At 35.4% G+C, this 18147-nt stretch overlaps 1 protein-coding gene and 1 long non-coding RNA gene across 2 annotated transcripts in view; one reads left to right on the top strand and one right to left on the bottom strand.

The window, feature by feature from the left end:
• The window catches only part of LUZP2 (leucine zipper protein 2), a 446993-nt gene that overhangs the window by 416291 nt on the left and 12555 nt on the right, over nucleotides 1–18147 (bottom strand). The gene's annotated exons all lie outside the window — the stretch shown is intronic.
• LOC309667808 overlaps nucleotides 515–18147 on the top strand; it is a 22079-nt gene continuing 4446 nt past the window's right edge. Inside the window, exon 1 of the long non-coding RNA XR_014267972.1 lies at nucleotides 515–18135. This is a non-coding gene — a long non-coding RNA (uncharacterized lncRNA). The remainder of the gene's footprint in view (nucleotides 18136–18147) is intronic.

Here is an 18147-nt window from a genome sequence, read left to right as displayed (position 1 = left end):
AACCAAAAATTATTTTTTTAGTTACTTCTGTGTGCCAGGTTTTTCTAGTAGTTGAAAACTAGTGTGTCCCCTAAGCTCTTAAAAGAAAACCAGGGGTTTAAAAAAAGGCAACTTATAAAATTCTACTTATTAAATCACTGCTTTTGTCATGAAGCTTTAAAATCCACAATAGGAATAAAGAAGCTTCTTTCCTATTGTTAACTCAAGGGTTTCCAAATTTGTTTCACAACAGATTCCATTTCTTCATACTTTGTAGGCACATAAGGTTTACTTCAATGTAAACTTTCTATAAATTCTTATCTTAATATGTTTCACTTTTTCACATGTGTCATTAAGACTCAAAAATGTCTTGATGTGGTCTGAGGGAGAGAGCTGTGTTCTGGAGGTGGGCTTGCACACGTGATCTGCTACCATGTCTAAGATTTACAATACCGCCACTATGACAAATGCTTATATCTTCAGAGGACTGCTAGTAAAATGTAACTCTATTACTTGATAAAGGTTAGCAACACGTGATCTGCTACGATGTCTAAGATTTACAATACCGCCACTATGACAAATGCTTCTCTCTTCAGAGGACTGCTAGTAAATGTAACTCTATTACTTGGTAAGGGTTAGCATATTAATCCATTATTCCTACTGGTACTCAAGCACAAGTAGATTTTTAAGTTTTTTTAGAAACAAGACCAGTTCAATTTATTAGGAGTTGGATGGGGGGGGTCAGACTGGCAGGAAGGCTTTGGCCAGCAGAGGCCTAAGAGGGTCCCCTATTCCTGGTCCTTGGCATCACCATGTGTCAGATGTACTGACTGTCGACATTTGAAAAAAGAGGTCACTGCCTTGGGCTATAGCCCAAACTATTGTTTTGGTGAGGTCCAGGCTGACAGAAAAATATTCTGAGAGATCTAAAAACAAATTTTCAATTTCTCAAATTAGACTAGGTCAAACTCTCTCTCTAAGCACAACTGCGTAAACATATGCAGTCTAGATCATCCATTTTAAACAAGACCTCCAAGGTTACCTGGGCAAATCCCTCTTACTAAGGTTTTGAGTCCAACAGATGATATTATGGTTCTGATGATGAGAGCCACCCTGAATCAACTATGAAGTAGATGACAAAGCTTTGCCCTGAAGATGACATAAATAGGATTACCTCAGAGATAGCTGGGTGAAACCCACTCATGAAATAGGTATTTTAGATGATTATGTGAATGTATGAATAAGAGGATGAGATATACATGTCTCCTTCAAAGTGATCTAAATATAATATCACAAAGCCTAGATATACCTAGGACTATAAGTTAAAAAATTGGAATTATTCAGTCCATAGACTAGGAAAAAGAATAAAAAAGGAATATCTTTCACTAGCTAAAGGAAACATGTAATGTGACTAATGAGCCACTATTTAGATGTCCTTCACATAAATGGAAGATGAGCTATTAAGTCATAGTGTGTCTTGGATGACTCATTCCTCAGGACTGCTCATCTTCTACTTCCAATTAAAACTCACATGGATTGTGGTAAAAAGGCCTGTTCTTAACCTGCCCACTAAAAGACATGTCTCTAATTCCTACCTGTGGCACTGACCACCTGTGAGGTTTGTGCAAATTCTTAACTTCCCCTAGTTTTAGTTTCCTCAACTGTAAAACAACAGTGATAAAAGAACCTATGCTGTGAAGTTGTAAGAGAATGAAATATATGAAGAGTTATAGCACTTAGCACAATGCTAAGACCCAAGACAATTTTTTTCAAAAGAAAAAACAATAGCTGCTACTATTGTCCTTATCTTTATGACTTGATCATAACTTGGCTAACTATGAATATTTGTCTGCAGAGGGGTAAGGTGATGATTGGAAAACATTAGTATCTATCAATCACCCTTGCATTTTTATTTTTCCTCAGTGACAGTAACGGAACTATATATTTCGACCTCTTGTAGGTTTAACTAACATGAGTTATCTTCTCTGCTGACTTGATTTATTTTGGGGTATGCTCACAAAAAATAAGTATCTGACATTTCTATGGTATTACTATTGACTATCTAACTGAAACTTTCAGGTTTCCTAAATCTAGTTTGGCCTAGGTTTCAGTTCTTGTATAAGTGGGATTTATGTTGGTCCATGTTTCATTGTACCCCATCTCCCCCACCTCCAAAAGGATAACTGAACACAGGAAAATGTGTGTGAGAGATAAGACCACATTTTCCAATCTCCTTTCCATTGTTAACAGTTCCATTAACTATTATTCAGCAACTTACTGAATTTTAAATTTATACACAAAGATTCTCTTGTGCAATCTCAATGCTATTACATTCTTTCTTTTATTATATATATGGTTCCGCTGGACGGGAAAACATAAAAATCACACCTGATTTCTATGGCCGAGAGTGCTTCAAAGTGATGTTCGAATGCGATCACACACACAAATATTCATTTCAATCATTTTTCAATTCTGCCTTCTCTTCGTGTTGATAACAGTTCCATTTTCAAACATTCCTTTAGGTCATACACTAGTGAGTTTTGGAGTACATAGTAACTTTTTGTAAAGTATGATTCACTTAGCTCTGTTGGTAGTAATTTTATTGCATCTTGACAGCTGTCTTTCCACCAGATTTCCCCTTCTGAGAGTAAAATCCTCAAAATCCTACCATTCAAATTCTGCAAAATTAAAGATCTTAGATATTAGGTATTTTATACATTGCAGGGCTACTTTACAGTCGCACAACTATGAACCTTCTGAAATCAGATAATAAACTAAGAAAACTAGTGAAACTAAAGAAATCAGATATTAAAAGTAAAGCATTTATAGCTGCCTGACACCAACAGGTGCTGTTACTATTGTTGTTGTTTTTGTTGCTATTGCTGTTGTTATACTGAGTTAGCAGAGAGGAGCAAAGATATATTCCAGGCCTGTGCTGGCAATGTCTTCATGTCTAAAGCTTGGCTAAAACGAAATACTCCCTGATAATTATGCTCACTCACAAATTTAAAAAGACCAAAATATTTTCTTGAAAAAATGCAGTTGTTTTGTTTATATTCTTTTTTAGAAAGCACCTATTGTTACTATAAATTAACTATATTGAGGCAGTAATACTTTATTAAAGTATGAAGTATAACTTCTCATATAACAAACAATAAATAAATGAAATCCAAAGAAAACCAAGACATGAGAAAACAACACATTCCAGTACACATGCAGACCTGCTTCACTGAAACTATATCCTGGAAAGGTGCAAAACCTCTTTGCCAAAAACTTTTTGCAGAGATAGTTTTAGAGGGAGAAGTACTAGGTCTGTTCTTCCAATACGTTCACAATCCAGTCCTGATTCTGGAAATCTCATGCTTCCTTTCTTCAATTTTGTTCTTAGTAGACTTAAGCTCAAAGTGTTGTAAATATATAAAAACAATAAAACCTTGAAAGAAAGAATCTTTAATTCAAACCTTTGTCTTTTTCCCTAAACCTACATCCAATTTGCTAGATTCTCTCAGATGACAGACTGCATTATTCAACGACACGCAAGACTCTCCAAAATTCAAGACTCATTCAGAATAAAGTATTAGAGTGTTTGAGTGGTGATGTTAATGGTCCTTAAATACAATTGTCTGAAGAACAGCTGTAGTCAAAGTATGAAGCAAGACCTCAGAAAAGAAGATGATGATGACTGTGAGAGCAAACCCGTTTATGAACTATTCTCCATTTGCTGACTAGCTCTGACCTGCGAACAAATAAAAAGTGGAAAGACCAAAAAAAGAACAACTCAATAGTTTGCATGATGATACACTATCATCTTCTGATGCTTCAATTATCAACTTAATATTCTCACAACTATATTAGGGACAGTCAATAAACATATCCGTTAATAATTTTTAGCAGTTTCTTTTAGATTTGTTTAAGGAGGAGGAAGAGTCTGCACACTTCTCTTTCTCAGGCTATGGTACTTCCTTATGCTTTCTTAAGGTAAATTATTTCTTGCTTCTGAAACTATAATCTTCTGTCCCTTGAATAGACCCTGATTTATCCCAAACTCCTAAATTCAAGAATCTATGGACCCACTCAAATTCTCACTCAGTTAAAACAATTAAGTTAGTGGGGGAGAGGTGGTTCCCTTTGCCAGAGCTGGAAGCCAGGAGAGAAAAAGGGAGAGAGAGAAAGAACTGGAAAGATAAATAGAGACAGAGATAGAGAGACAAAGACAGAGACAGGCATTTAAAGCCCACACTAAAATCAAGTGAATTAAGATTTCTCCCTGATGATTTATAGAAAGGATAATATACCTTGAGGTAGCTATTTATTTTGTGCTAGGCCAACCTGTAAGTACAGAATGTTACAAAGGAAAAATAGCTACATCAGATTTTTCCTCAAAATATTCAAAGGACTTTAACAGCCATGACTAAAGTGTCAAAGAACCTAGACTTTAGCTTAAGACATTCCTGGGCTCCACCATTCTGGCTCCATCATTGACCAGCTGGCCAGCTGAAGCTCTTGCCTTAGCTAAGCTGTAATATACTCATTTATACATTGTATATAATAATTTAATTAAGCAAAATAGATTAAATGAGGTAATATCTAACTCGTAAGTGCTGTCTAATTATTCTCTATTAGTATTTGTTATTATTTTATTCACTAATAAAGTATGATGAATTAAAGTCCTTTTAATCCCTTCTCAAAGAATCATTTCCCCTTCATCATTTCCATTTTATTTTCCAAGTCAGTAGAACCTTAATCGCTACAAAGTGTTAAGTACCCCGCATTTCAAAAACAATTCCTGGAATATGTCATCTTAGAAATCCAAAGATAAAGTAAATTTTTTTTGTTTTTTTTATGGGAGGGAAATTACTTGCTCAGTGATAAAAAGGCAGGACTTTGATGTAATTAAAAACAGTCTCTCATATACCCTAAGTGTTAAACACAACATAAAAATAACTTTGAGCAGCAACATAACTACCGCATACCATCTGATAAATTCAACCTCCTTAAATGGATTCTTAAGAAAAAAAATTATAGAAATTGGCTCAAATAATTAAATTAAACTTACACAAGTGATGTGACCAATGCCCTCATTGAGGTGGTTGATAATTTTGGAGTCAATAGATATGTAAGAAAAAATAAAAATGAGATTGAATAAATAGGATAACGTTTTTACATAAAAGATGTATAGAATTCTTGAACTGTAGCAGTAATTCTTTGGACAGGCAGTTGACTTTTTCAAATAAGATTTCATTTATATGGTTCAACTTAGAACACAGAAAACATGATTTTAAAAAAATTATGTATTTTGTATTAGGGAGGATTACAAGAGAAAAATAATATATATGGTAACAAGAAATTATCAAACCCTGAAAAAGAAGCCATACAAAGAGTTGTGAGGCACAGATTGCATCATAGAGATTATTCCACCTCGAGTGGTCACAGAATTTCATATTCACATAAAATCTACTCACATTTCACAAAAATAGCTTTAGGTTTTGCATTAGTTTCCATAATTAAATGGTAAAGAAAAGTAGCATATATTAAATATGTATAAGTGACAGGTGTTTTAAATCTGTTATCTGTTAATCTTCACAACAGGACTTCCAGATCGGTTGTTTTTCCAATTCAAATGAAACAAATTATCATAAAGAATTTTCAACAGCTCATTCAAGGTCACATAGCTAGTAATGTGGAAGACTAGGATTCAACCAAGGTGGATCAGCCTCTATCTTACGTCTGTTTTCCCAAAAGTAAAGCCTAAGAGGGGCCTCCTTTGGAAACTGATTTTATCTCAATGAGTGAGTACTTTCAAAAGAAGTTGAGACGGAAACATGATAGAACAAAAATGTTCAGCAAAGAAGTGGTCCCAGCAGAAGACTAGCTTCCCTTGGTCCCTAGGGAAGCTTGGAGCATGCATTGCACCACAGAGGTAGACCCACATGGTGTTGACTGTAGAGACTGGGGATAGGGCACCAGGAGGTTGGGGGACAACGGAGGGAGAGGGTGTATCATACCCAGGGTGGGAGAGGAAGCCTAATTAGGCACCGGGTTGGGGGTGAGATGGGGGAGAAAATACACAGTACCCAGGGGTAGAGAGAGGGACCCCATTAAGGGAGGTTAGGGATAGGAGAAGGTGTTGCTGAAAGAGAGGATGAATAAAACCCAGGATTAGGCAAAAAATCTCATTAAGGTCATTTTTCTGTAATTTTTTAGGTTATTCATTAGCATTTGGTGCCACCAAAAGCAATTGGTACCAGAAAAAGCAATAGGCAAATGGGCCACTCCTAGTGAAGATGGACCAGGCACCAAAAAGATCTGCTACAGCCTCTGAAATCTGTTACAATATGTTATCTTTTCATATGAATATTCCATATGCTGGGATGTTGGATACTGGACCAAATTGATATCCTGTCAACTCCCTGGAACATGAGACTCTCTATGTTATTTTCCTTGCATTCTAATTTTCTCCTTCTCTTATGGGGGTTGGAACTTAACCTTGAAAAATTTCTGGCCAACCTGATTCCCCACCTCAACACAGGCAAGACTGTACAGTTATTACACAATTTTATACAAGCCTGAAGATGCAGCACATGGGTGTGTATGAGTGTGTGTCTGTGTGTGCATGCGTGTGTGTATTGCCTGCTCAAAGGCAGATCTGCCTCACTTATTTGTGAACCCAATAAAGTATTCTATCCTATTTGAAAATTATAAAAATGTATTTGTAGATAATGATAAAACCTTAGTTACATTATGTATATATAAATTCTTTTTTTAAACAAATTATTATAAAGATTTATTTGACTGGTATATTTTTTCTTTAAATGACACATTCTTATGAAAAAAAAAAAAAGATCAATTTTACTCTCACAGGCTTCTTTTCACATTGGATAAACATCCACAGGAACTTAAGCTATTTTTTTTTTATAATTAATTTTTATTGGAGTATAGTTGCTTTACAATGTTGTGTTAGTTTCTACCGTACAGCAAAATGAATCAGCTATACGTATACATATATCCCCTCTTTTTTGAATTTCCTTCCCATTTAGGTCACCACAGAGCACTGAGTAGAGTTCCCTGTGCAATACAGTAGGTTCTCATTAGTTATCTGTTTTATACATAGTAGTGTATGTATGTCAATCCCAAACTCCCAATTCATCCCACTCCTCCCTTCCCCCCTTGGTGTCCATACGTTAGGTCTCTGCGTCTGTGTCTCTATTTCTGCTTTGCAAATAAGATCATCTATACCATTTTTCTAGATTCCACATGTATGCGTTAATACACGATACTTGTTTTTCTTTTTCTGACTTACTTCACTCTGTATGGCAGTCTCTAGGTCCATCCATGTGTCTAAAAATGACCCACTTTCATTCCTTTCTATGGCTGAGTAATGTTCCATTGTATACATGTACCACATCTTCCTTATCCATTCGTCTGTCAATGGACATTTAGGTTGCTTCCATGACCTCGCTATTGTAAATAGTGTTGTAATGAACATTGGGGTGCATGTGCCTTTTTGAATTATGGTTTTCTCTGGGTATATGCCCAGTAGTGGGATTGCTGGGTCATATGGTAGTTCTATTTTTAGTTTTTTAAGGAAACTCCATACTGTTCTCCATCGTGGTTGTATCAATTTACATTCCCACCAACAGTGCAAGAGGGTTCCCTTTTCTCCACACCCTCACCAGCATTTATTGCTTGTAGATTTTTTGATGATGGCCATCCTGACAGGTGTGAGGTGATACCTCATTGTAGTTTTGAATTGCATTTCTCTTATAATTAGAGATGTTGAGCATGTTTTCATGTGTTTGTTGGCCATCGTATGTCTTCTTTGGAGAAATGTCTATTTAGGTCTTCTGCCCATTTCTGGATTGGGTTGTTTGTTTTTTCGATATATAAATTCTTAATATAAAATTTGCTTGACGTCCTCAAGTCACATAAAATTCATTTATGTGACAATTTTCATTCAAATTTATACAAACATAAGAAGGGTTTTTTCTTTCTCTTTATTTTTTTTTTTTAGTATGGAAATGGCAAATGGACCACCTATTTTCCACTAACTTTTTACAATTCTGCTTAGAAGCTATAACTTTGAATTTTTTTATCATCATTATTATTACTATTAATCTTAGTGCCTTTATACATAGCTGTCTTCTTCCTGAGATTTACGTTCCTAAACAATCTTTTCCTGAATACTTTTAAGTGTTGAAAGCCATAGAAAATCATGTAGTTCTGTGACACCTTCTACAACTCTCTCTCTCTATTCCCAGAGGTGGGAAATTTTACTCTCTGACATTTGGTCTCCCTCACATTCCCCATTCCGCTACCCCCTCCTCAGTTCTCCTGAGATGTAGAGACTGTTTTATTTGCTTAGGGTCACTCAGCTATAAGGCAAACTCACTTATTCTGAATCCATTCTTCTCATGTTACTATACTCTCAGTTTCACTATGAATGAGGAATAAGGGACTCATCCCCACGAAATATTTATTTCCCTCTTTCTGACAGTTTGTCTTTTATGTCCTTTTCATAGCCAGAACAAAACCAACCCCCTAAACAACAGAAAACAGTCACTGCCTGCATTCAGTGGAGCCTTTTTCTCCCAACAATCTAGTCTCCTCCTCCACAAACTCTAATTCAATGCCAGTGACGCACTATGAGCATCTGTTTATGGTCACAGCGCTCACCACTCATCTTTAAAACATTCTATTTTCCAAAGGTCTGGGTTTTTTGGGTTTTTTTTTCTTTCCCCAGATGCACTTCTTATTACAAAAAGTCACCAGGGAATCCTAACTGTATGTGCAGAATGTACTATACTTGCATCAAAACACTAAATCGGTTCCATTGTCACTTTGCCCTCCACTTAGCATTCTGTCTGGCAACTCTTATTTTCCCAGCCTATCACCCTTTCATCACTTCTTTGGGATAAACACTCTCTACATTCAGTGTCTGAAAGGTTACAGTAGACAAAAGCTGGTGATTCCCTGAAAGAACAATTCACACGTTTCTACCAGAATTTAGCCTTTGCTTAGGACTGATGGGATTTATCTACTGATCTTTCATCGTACAATCTAGGCTGTGGAATCAAGAGTCTAGGGTCCAAATCTTGGCCCTGAAACTTACTATAGCTGTAAGGAATGATGGATAGAAAGGAGTCACAGACAAAACATTATTTGTTTTGTGTTACACAGGTCCTGATCATATTAAAAAAATAATCTTTACACTTTCAATTCTTTAAACAGATAGTCAAAATAGAAACATAATTTTTAAATGGCTATTGATAAATTTATGTTTTCCAAATATCTGAAAGTGCTTTAAAACACAGTTGTTGGCCTGGGACAAATCTCATCCATTTCTTTCTCTTGCTACATTGACTATAAAAATAAAATAAAACATTACCAGTGATTACTACAGGATCATGACTAATCATCTTATGACTCTGTGTAGACTTTCTTTCATGTATAGATGTTTCCAGTTCAGACATGATCAAACCTTTTGTGAATTCGAAAGCAGGCAAAAGTGATTTCATTTTTGGTTAATTGGCATGTCAGCAAATACAATTTTCATTTATTTATCTTTAAGAGAAACTTGTGATGTTAGCTGGTCTCTATCAATTGAAATAAAAATCACACTAATATCTCAGGTGGCAAAAAAATCACCATCTATTTTGTTAAAATAATAATAATAAAGAAAAACAGAGACTAAAACTATGCCACACAGGAGAATCAACCAACCCTGCATTTCCTCTTCTATGTATATCTTAGGTGAGAGAGAGATGAACTTTTATTTTGCTTAAGGCACTATTATTTGGCATTTTCTGATACATACCAAGAAATTGCATCTTAGCTGATTAAACAGGTAAGGGCTATAGGCAGGTACTCACATCGACTTATGAAACATAACAAACATAGGACCAAAATCACGCATGACAAAACATCAAATATTGCATACGTACCACCTCCTTTAAATCCTACCAGGCTGATAGCCTTTGCTTCATCTTTCAACAGGCATGTTATGGATGCATGTTTATGTCCGTTCGAAATTCATATGTTGAAACCCTAACCCTCACTGGGATGGAATTAGGAGGTGGGGCTTTTGAGATGTAATTAGGTCATGAGGGTAGAACCCTCACGGTGACACTAGTGCTGTTAGAAGAAGATACACAAGACTGTGCTTTCTGTCTCTCTGATCCATCAGGTAAGGATACAACGAGAAGACCACAGTCTGCAGACCAGGAGGAGTGCTCTCATTAGACACTGGATCTGCCAGCACCTTAAGCTTGGACTTCCCAGCCTCCAGAACTGTGAGAAGTGTCTGTGGCTTAAGCCACCCAGTCTATGCTATTTTGTTATAGGAGCCAAAGCAGACTAAGACAAGGCAACTCTGCCTCCTTTACAGTCTAACTTTCCAGGTCCCAAGGTAACTTGGGTGTTGTGAAAGCCAAACTCAGACCTGGCTCCGGGCCACCTACCTGTCATTACTAACAAGTCTCCTCATCTATAAAAAGGAGTTATTATTACCAATTGCTACACAGGATGAAGTGAAAAGATATGAGCATGTATAAAAATTAAAATTTAAATACTATATGTCATATATCCTTGTCTCCCTCACATAATGCCTACTTCCCTTAAAGTCTGTCCTGGAAAATTCTTTTAATTAAGAGTACACTGGGGAAATGGGTCCATTATTAAATTTTTAGGTCCAATTCCACTTAGGAGGAAACTAGACTTGTAGGAATCACTGTAATGATGAATGGGATCAAGCTAACAGCACTGTGTTTCCAAACAAAGCCTATTTTCAAGGATAAATTCTCAAAAAACTGTAAAATAACTATGTGTAATATATAATTTATTATAATTGTATATATACAATTGTATATATTATAAAATATATGTATACTATATCGTATATATCATATATAGACATGCATATATACGTGTACATGAATATACATACATTTATCTTTGGTAATTATTTTGATGTGAAATGAAGCCAGATTATTTTAGACATCAATTTTGAGATGAATGTGTCAGTCAATGAACAGGTTAAATCTAGAACAGAGATGACTGTACTGTACTTCATACTTCACAGTGCCATCTTCTGACTACCAATGGAAGTGCAGTTCCAGTAAAATGACACAAACTTTCTAAGGAAAATCTGGCTGCCATAATAATAATAATAACAATAATAATGATAATAATTATTATTATTATTATTAGGTTAGGTTTCAGGATAGGCTGAGTTCAAATAATGAGTCTGTTAACTTTCACATCTGTAAAACAAAAGGTGACACTATTCATGACATGGGGATATTTTGAGATGTGTACACCAGACCCCTTAGCTCACTCATCCACGTGCATGTATGGCACAAGTCTGGTTTTTACACTAGTCTGCATGGGGCTCTCAACAGCTCCTTTGTTTCTGAGTTACCTCCCAAATGCCTGACACCACGAATTTTAGTGTTAACTTTACTGTATGAGGATCCTGACCTTGAGGCTACGTCTATTAAATTGTGGGTTCAAATTTCACCTCTACCTTTAGTAATGTTGTGACTTTAGGTGTATTAACTTCTCTAATCCTCAGTGTCCTAATCTATAAAGCACATTCATGAAGTACAAAAAAGCATTAAATAAAGTAATCCTAAAGAAATGTGTAGTACAATTCTTGCACACAAAAAAACAAACAATAACCTTTACCTACTATTAGGTAGGATCACACAGGTAGCAAGTGCTGAGCTGCAGTTAGAACGCAGGTCAGTCTGATTCCCACCACATGTTTCTGAGCTCCACAGCTGAAACATGGAATCCATCTGGAGCCAGACGGTAGGACACTACAGGTCCCTGGTGTGACTTGGAAAAACAACATCCACAGATAAAGACCATATTATACAAATTCATGATTATTTTTCTTTCACAATAAAAACAAAATAACATGAACATTATTTTAGTTGGAACTTTAAAGAAAGGACCTTCTGTCGTATTTAGTTGTGAACTTAGAGGGAACCTGAGAGGAAGTTCCATTTTTCTGTCCTCTCACCGTGTAAATCGGAACCCACATATGAGGCTGATGCAGATTTAGGGTCACGCCAGTGTTCTACGTTACACACTAGGAGGCGCTGTAGCACAGTGATTAAGAACATGGGCTAGAGCACTGTTTGGAGTTTGACTTTAGACTCCACTACCTACCACTTTATAACTGAGGGCTAGTCATCTAACCCTTGTGTGCCTCAGTCTCCACAGATATAAACTGGAGGCAACATCAACAAACACCTCACAAGAAGGCTACTGTGAGGATTAACCTGGTTTAAGATATTATGTAAGTGTTAGCTCTTATTTATTATCATATCACCTTTTGATTCCTTTCTTTATTATTTCAGGAGAACTAACATACTGCAGAGAGGAAGAGAAGCAGGCAATATGGCTGACATAGTTGCACATTCTGTTTAACACATAAAGTGAATCGAAACAAAATCTGTTTTTCCACATCAGTCAAAACCAACTGCTACTAATGAAGGAGGTGGGGATCAAAATTTTCATTTTTACCAGGCTAAAATGTGAAGGAGAAAGTGGAGTTTTCATTCTTTTCAGTGCTATCCGTAAGATTTCACCTTGCTGTCAAGTACTTTCTAAATAAAGTATGTCCCCTGATAAATCCATGTCATATGGTTTTATACCATTTAGTTTATTTGAGCACTTTCTTAGCCCTCTGTAGAAAAGCGCAGGAGGCAGAGAATTATTTTCATGCAACTTGATTGATAAATGCAGCTTTGGTATGTGACAAGATTCCCACCTATTAAATTCATTTATATACATGTGAAAATAGGTGTGATTTTTGCCAAAACATCACCATCTTTCCATCCTCTTGACTTCAGCTTCAATGTCCATGTTAAGCAAATGCTCAAGAGATCAAAGTATTCTAGACCCTACAGTTTCAAATATTGTTTCCAAATTTTCAGATAGAAAGCATCTGATTTCCACATTAAAATGAAAATTCTTTGGCCCCTTCCTCAGAGAATCTAATCTAATATGTCTACGGTAGGGACAAGGAAGTAGCCTTTTTAATAAGCATCTGAGGGGATTCTGATTTAAGTACACTGAGGAGTGTACTTTGAGAAATACTGATCTGAGGAAACATATATTTTCTACATAGGAATATTGAAATTAGCTTGCAAATTTTGTACTTATAATAAAGGCTTCAATTTATCTGGTTTAAAACTAATGAATTTCTTTGGCTGCTTTATTTAAGAATGTTTTTAATGTAGCCTGTCCCACCTCATGCAAACATGCAGCTATTTGCCAACACAGTCTAGTTTCAGCATTCTTGTTTGTATTATAAGTTATTTTTTTCTTCAGTGTGTATTTATAGAGATTAGATTTTATAGACATAGTTATAGTTTCATTCACAAAACGATTCTCAGAAAAGATGAGCTAGGATCTGACCACTTTCTAGCTGGGAAAATATGGGCTAATTATTTAATACGCCCAAAATTCCTTCTCCCTAGGGATAAAACATGTGTAAGTATAATGTGTTGCAAGGAAGTATAATGTGTTGAGTGACAGAGAGTAAGCATCTAGCACACTGCCAGGGCAATAATAAGTCCTCAACATTACTGGCTGAACCTGTAACTTATATGTCATATAAAATACCAATTGAAATAAAGACATACATACAACGTGTAAAAGGGATTCAGTATCTTTCAATTTTTTTCTAGATTGTAGTGTCAGAAAAAAAACAGTTTTCCCCCATTTTTATGTGAACTTCTTTTTTTGTAGAATGAGCTCACATTTCACTTTGTGGCATCTGAAGGAAAAAGCTACATGTTCTCAACAATATAAAGCTGACTCAACCATATCTGCTTCTTGCCAACATGTCACTTAAATTCTTCATGCATTTTCTTGTTTCTTTTATAATTTAAAGCGGCCCCCTCCCCGCCTTTCCTGCCCAATGCTAAGAACTTAGTTTACTGCAAAGACCAGAAATGAATGACTGCCAGCATTAGAAAAGATAAAATTAAAAAACAAAATAACAAAAAGAACAAGAAAAAGAGGAAGGCTAGTGATTGGGGACCTTCCTTTCTACTCCTACCATCTCTATTCATGCACACAGCATTCAAAGTGCCCTAGGGTGCTAGGCTTTTTATTTCCCTCTGCCATTCCAGCCCCTTCTCCACCATTCTATGGAGATCATGACCAACCTTACCCATTGTGAGACCACTTAATTTTAAAATCCAGCATCCTCAACTTGTCCAAAGGATTGTTGGTGTTTATGCTGTCCTACTTTAAGATACATCTTTTTGGTTCTGCCATCTTTAGGCAAACTCGAAAAATGAACCTTCTTTAAAGGCATTAGTGTGATATAGTAATATAATTTCAATAACTATATTTAATGTTTAACTGGATTAGCAAAGTTATTAGCAACATAATTTGGAGCTTTCAGACTCAGAATAGAAGCTAGTTCATGTCATACTAGTTTTCCATACTATTTTTCTTGAGGGTATTGCAAGTATTTAAATCAGTGTTCCTAACTGGAATTGGTTAGGGTGATTTGGAATTGACTTTCACATTGGTCTCAAATCATCCACATGAGCTTGGAGGAAAATACATTCTCCATTCAGGGTTTTTATTTATTTATTTATTTATTTATTTTCAACTGTAATAAGGGAGGATAAGGCTGAGTTCCAAAATCTGTTCACCAACACTTTCGTCTTGCCTATACCAAGTAAAAGTTTTTATTAAGGACTGCTCTTTCTGAAATGCAATACACTCTGGTAGGGTAAAATCTCTCTAATCCTTTCAGTCAGGTAATGTAAAATTGGCAATATACTGAGTTGTATTTCTCTGTGCTAGACACTATTCTTTTTGTACATTAGCTTATTTGATCCTCTTGACAAATCTATATGAGGCAATGTTACTGCATTTTCATTGATGAGAAAAATGTGGCTAAGAGATGTTAATTGACATTTCTAAAATCATTTAGCTAGTAAAGCTGACTCAAAGTCTGTTTGATTCCATATTCTTTGGATTTAACACATACGAGAACACAAACATTTCCTATAACCCCTACCCCATTCATCTCAAGCTACTCACTGAGTAAGTGCTTCTAGATGCTCAGAGTTGGGTGTTGAACAGAGTTAAAAGATGGGGAATTTGAAACCCTTTTGAGGATAAACAGGAGGAAGTCACAGAAAGTCACATCCTCCATAGGGACATGAGATAAATGCTAACCCAGAATCTGCATTAGCCTTTGCCCATACCTAAGCTCAGCTGAAAGGACTGCTTTGGAAGGCAGCAGGTCATCACATGCTTTTTGTTCCATTTTTCCTAAGGAGCATTCACTGAGCTCAATTCCCTCCTGACCCTACCCCTAGAAGAATCATATCAAGAATAAACTATGATTTTATTATTTTGGCTGTGTCAGTCAAGAACTGTGAAATTCATTTAAGGAATTAATTTACTTTGATTTTTAATAAAATAATTAAATTAAATGTTGATTGCTTGAGGTATCCAATATAAAATCGACACACTGAATTGTAATAATTTCTACATATAGTAATAGCTAACATGTCTTAGGATTTCCTGAAGGACTAAGAGTACAGCTATATGCAGGTACTGAGAGAGAACTTAAATATACTTTCTTCAATCTTAATGGCCCTAAATGTTGGACATTATTATTTTCCATTTTATAGATGAGAAATTTAAGTCTCAGAATGGTTAAGAAACCTATCCAAAGGCAGGGAGTTTATGATATGTATGTGTAGAATGAAATCTATTACCACTTCGCCCTAAAAAATGTTACATACCTATAAATTGTTGATAGGCTATGATGAAAGCATAGAGACATGTAAACCAAATGAAATGTAATATTACCATAAATTAAAGCTAGATATGAACATATTTAGGAACTCATCTTTGTAAGACAGTTCAGTATGCTACCCATTGAACAATACTACACAGTTGTAGTATAGATTTAATAGGTGAGGAATATATATAAGCAAATGTCTCCTAGGAACTACACTTATAGGAAAGCATTTCAATGAAAAGATCCCACAGGTACCAAAAATATCACCTTACAATAGAACTGAAAAGCCAACAGTAACCACTATAGGTGTATCTCTTGCAACGTAAACTGTGCAAAGCTGAGAACTCATTAGTGACTCTGTTTTGGGTTTTGAAAATGACCTGGAAATCTTTTTCAGGCCAACTCACTCTTCAAAAAACAACTGAATACAGGTGAACAAATGGTGTTCAGCTCATTACTGTAATTCCCTTTGACTGTAGCATGTTGTTCTATCATGATTCTACGTGGCTGGAGAATTTTTTAAATTACCTAATACTCTACAATAACTAGAATAGTTCTGGATATAAGGTAGGTGCCAACTATACCAATGTGGCTTAATTACAGAAGAGATGACATGGAGAGTAATCATATGATAGAAGAGAGAGAGCACTAGGGAAAGTTCTGGGTTCTTGTTTTGCTTTTCCTCTGTGGTCTTAGGGAAGTCTCAGTCACTCTGGACCTCAGTTTTCTCACCTCTAATATGAAGGGCTTTGGATGAGAACACAACCTTGTTGTATTCACAGAATGTTTCCCAATAACAGACTCTTTAAAGTACACTCAAAGAGATTAAAAAACTCGAAAGCAGCACCAAGCAAGTCAGACATAATTTGCAATGCAATCACTACCTATGGTATAACGATGTCTCCTAGTGTTCATGAAAGTATTTTCAGAGCACAGTGTTTATTTGGTTGAACTTTAGATTGTGTCTGAATAGAATGGTTTACTTCTGATATATATATTTTTTGCATCTTATAATCATGAAGCAACATTTCTAAATGTCCCAGGAAACATGTGCTCCTTTCTGATGCAGACTTAACATGATCTATGTCTTTTCTTTTCCCTTAGCAGCAAATTATACCTTGTTCTATGATCCACTCAATTGACATATAATGACACATATGCACACACACACAGTAATCTATGGCAAAAATATACACATTTTTTCATTTAATAGTCAGAATTTCATAGCACAACTATGAAGAGTTTATGATAAACTATGTGCAAACTAGTTGAGAGTACATGATCTCCAAAGCTCTTTTCAAAATTGGTTTAGTATAAAGTCCCTTTTATGTGATGATTCTTAAGACATATAGCAGTTGAGCTTTTTCTATATCAGCAGTTCTCAAATTGTTTTCAATAGTAGAAAAAAAAATCTACATTTTCTTCCCTTAATTTTTCTAAATGTTTCTACCTTTTATAGCTTGCTGATAGATGATGAAATTGATTAACAAGTAGAAAATAAAGTTGTAGAAACTTTTATATCAATCTTGCCTATGTAGCTTGAAAGCATCCTTTTTTATTCATTGATGCTTATGCTCACAGCTTTGATTTGATAGTATAATTTATGCACTCTAAATGCAATTTAATTAAATTTACTTGTAGCTATGTAAGTTAAATATTGTTAATCATACACTTTTGTGCTAAATCATATTCTATATGGTAAAATTAAATATCACAATTTTTCATGGTGTTCACCAAAGTGCACAGCACCATCCAGGAACCAAAACACTTTTCCAAGAGCCACCCGATTTACCAGGTAATCCTCATTATTTCTCCTGCTTCCCCTCTTCTTCGGCAATCTTTTCTTTCTTTTGCATGACGACCGTCACTCTTGTTAATTTTGTGCCGTCCAATTGATCTGCATCCAAGTTTTCATTTATTCTGCTATGTCCAGATCAATCACAGATACAAAAATTTCATGAAAATAATAAAAATTATATAGTAATAGCTGCACAGGCTAACCTCTGTTAAGCACTTACTGTGTTCCAGGGAATATGGTAAACTCTGTTTTTAGATGAACTAATTCAGTCTTTACCACAGCCCCCTCAGGTAGTTCCTATGAGTAGTCCTATTTTCTACATGAGAAAACTGGATAAAAAGGCTAAGCAATTCACCTAACATCACACAACTAGCAAATGCTGCATGATACTAATGTCAATTACAAAATATTGTTTCTCTCATTGTCCTTAGCAAAAGTTATTTTTGATATTGCTTAATTGACTTTATTTGCTCTTTCCTCTAGTCACACTTCAAACTTTGTTTAAAACCTTGTTGTTAATATTTATCCAACTTTACCTTATATATAAATATTTCTGAATGTGACTAGATTATAGGTACATGTATTT

This window comes from Balaenoptera physalus (assembly GCF_965194825.1).
Source record: "Balaenoptera physalus genome assembly, chromosome: 10".
Lineage (NCBI taxonomy): Eukaryota > Metazoa > Chordata > Mammalia > Artiodactyla > Balaenopteridae > Balaenoptera > Balaenoptera physalus.
This window is presented reverse-complemented; position numbering and strand designations above follow the sequence as displayed.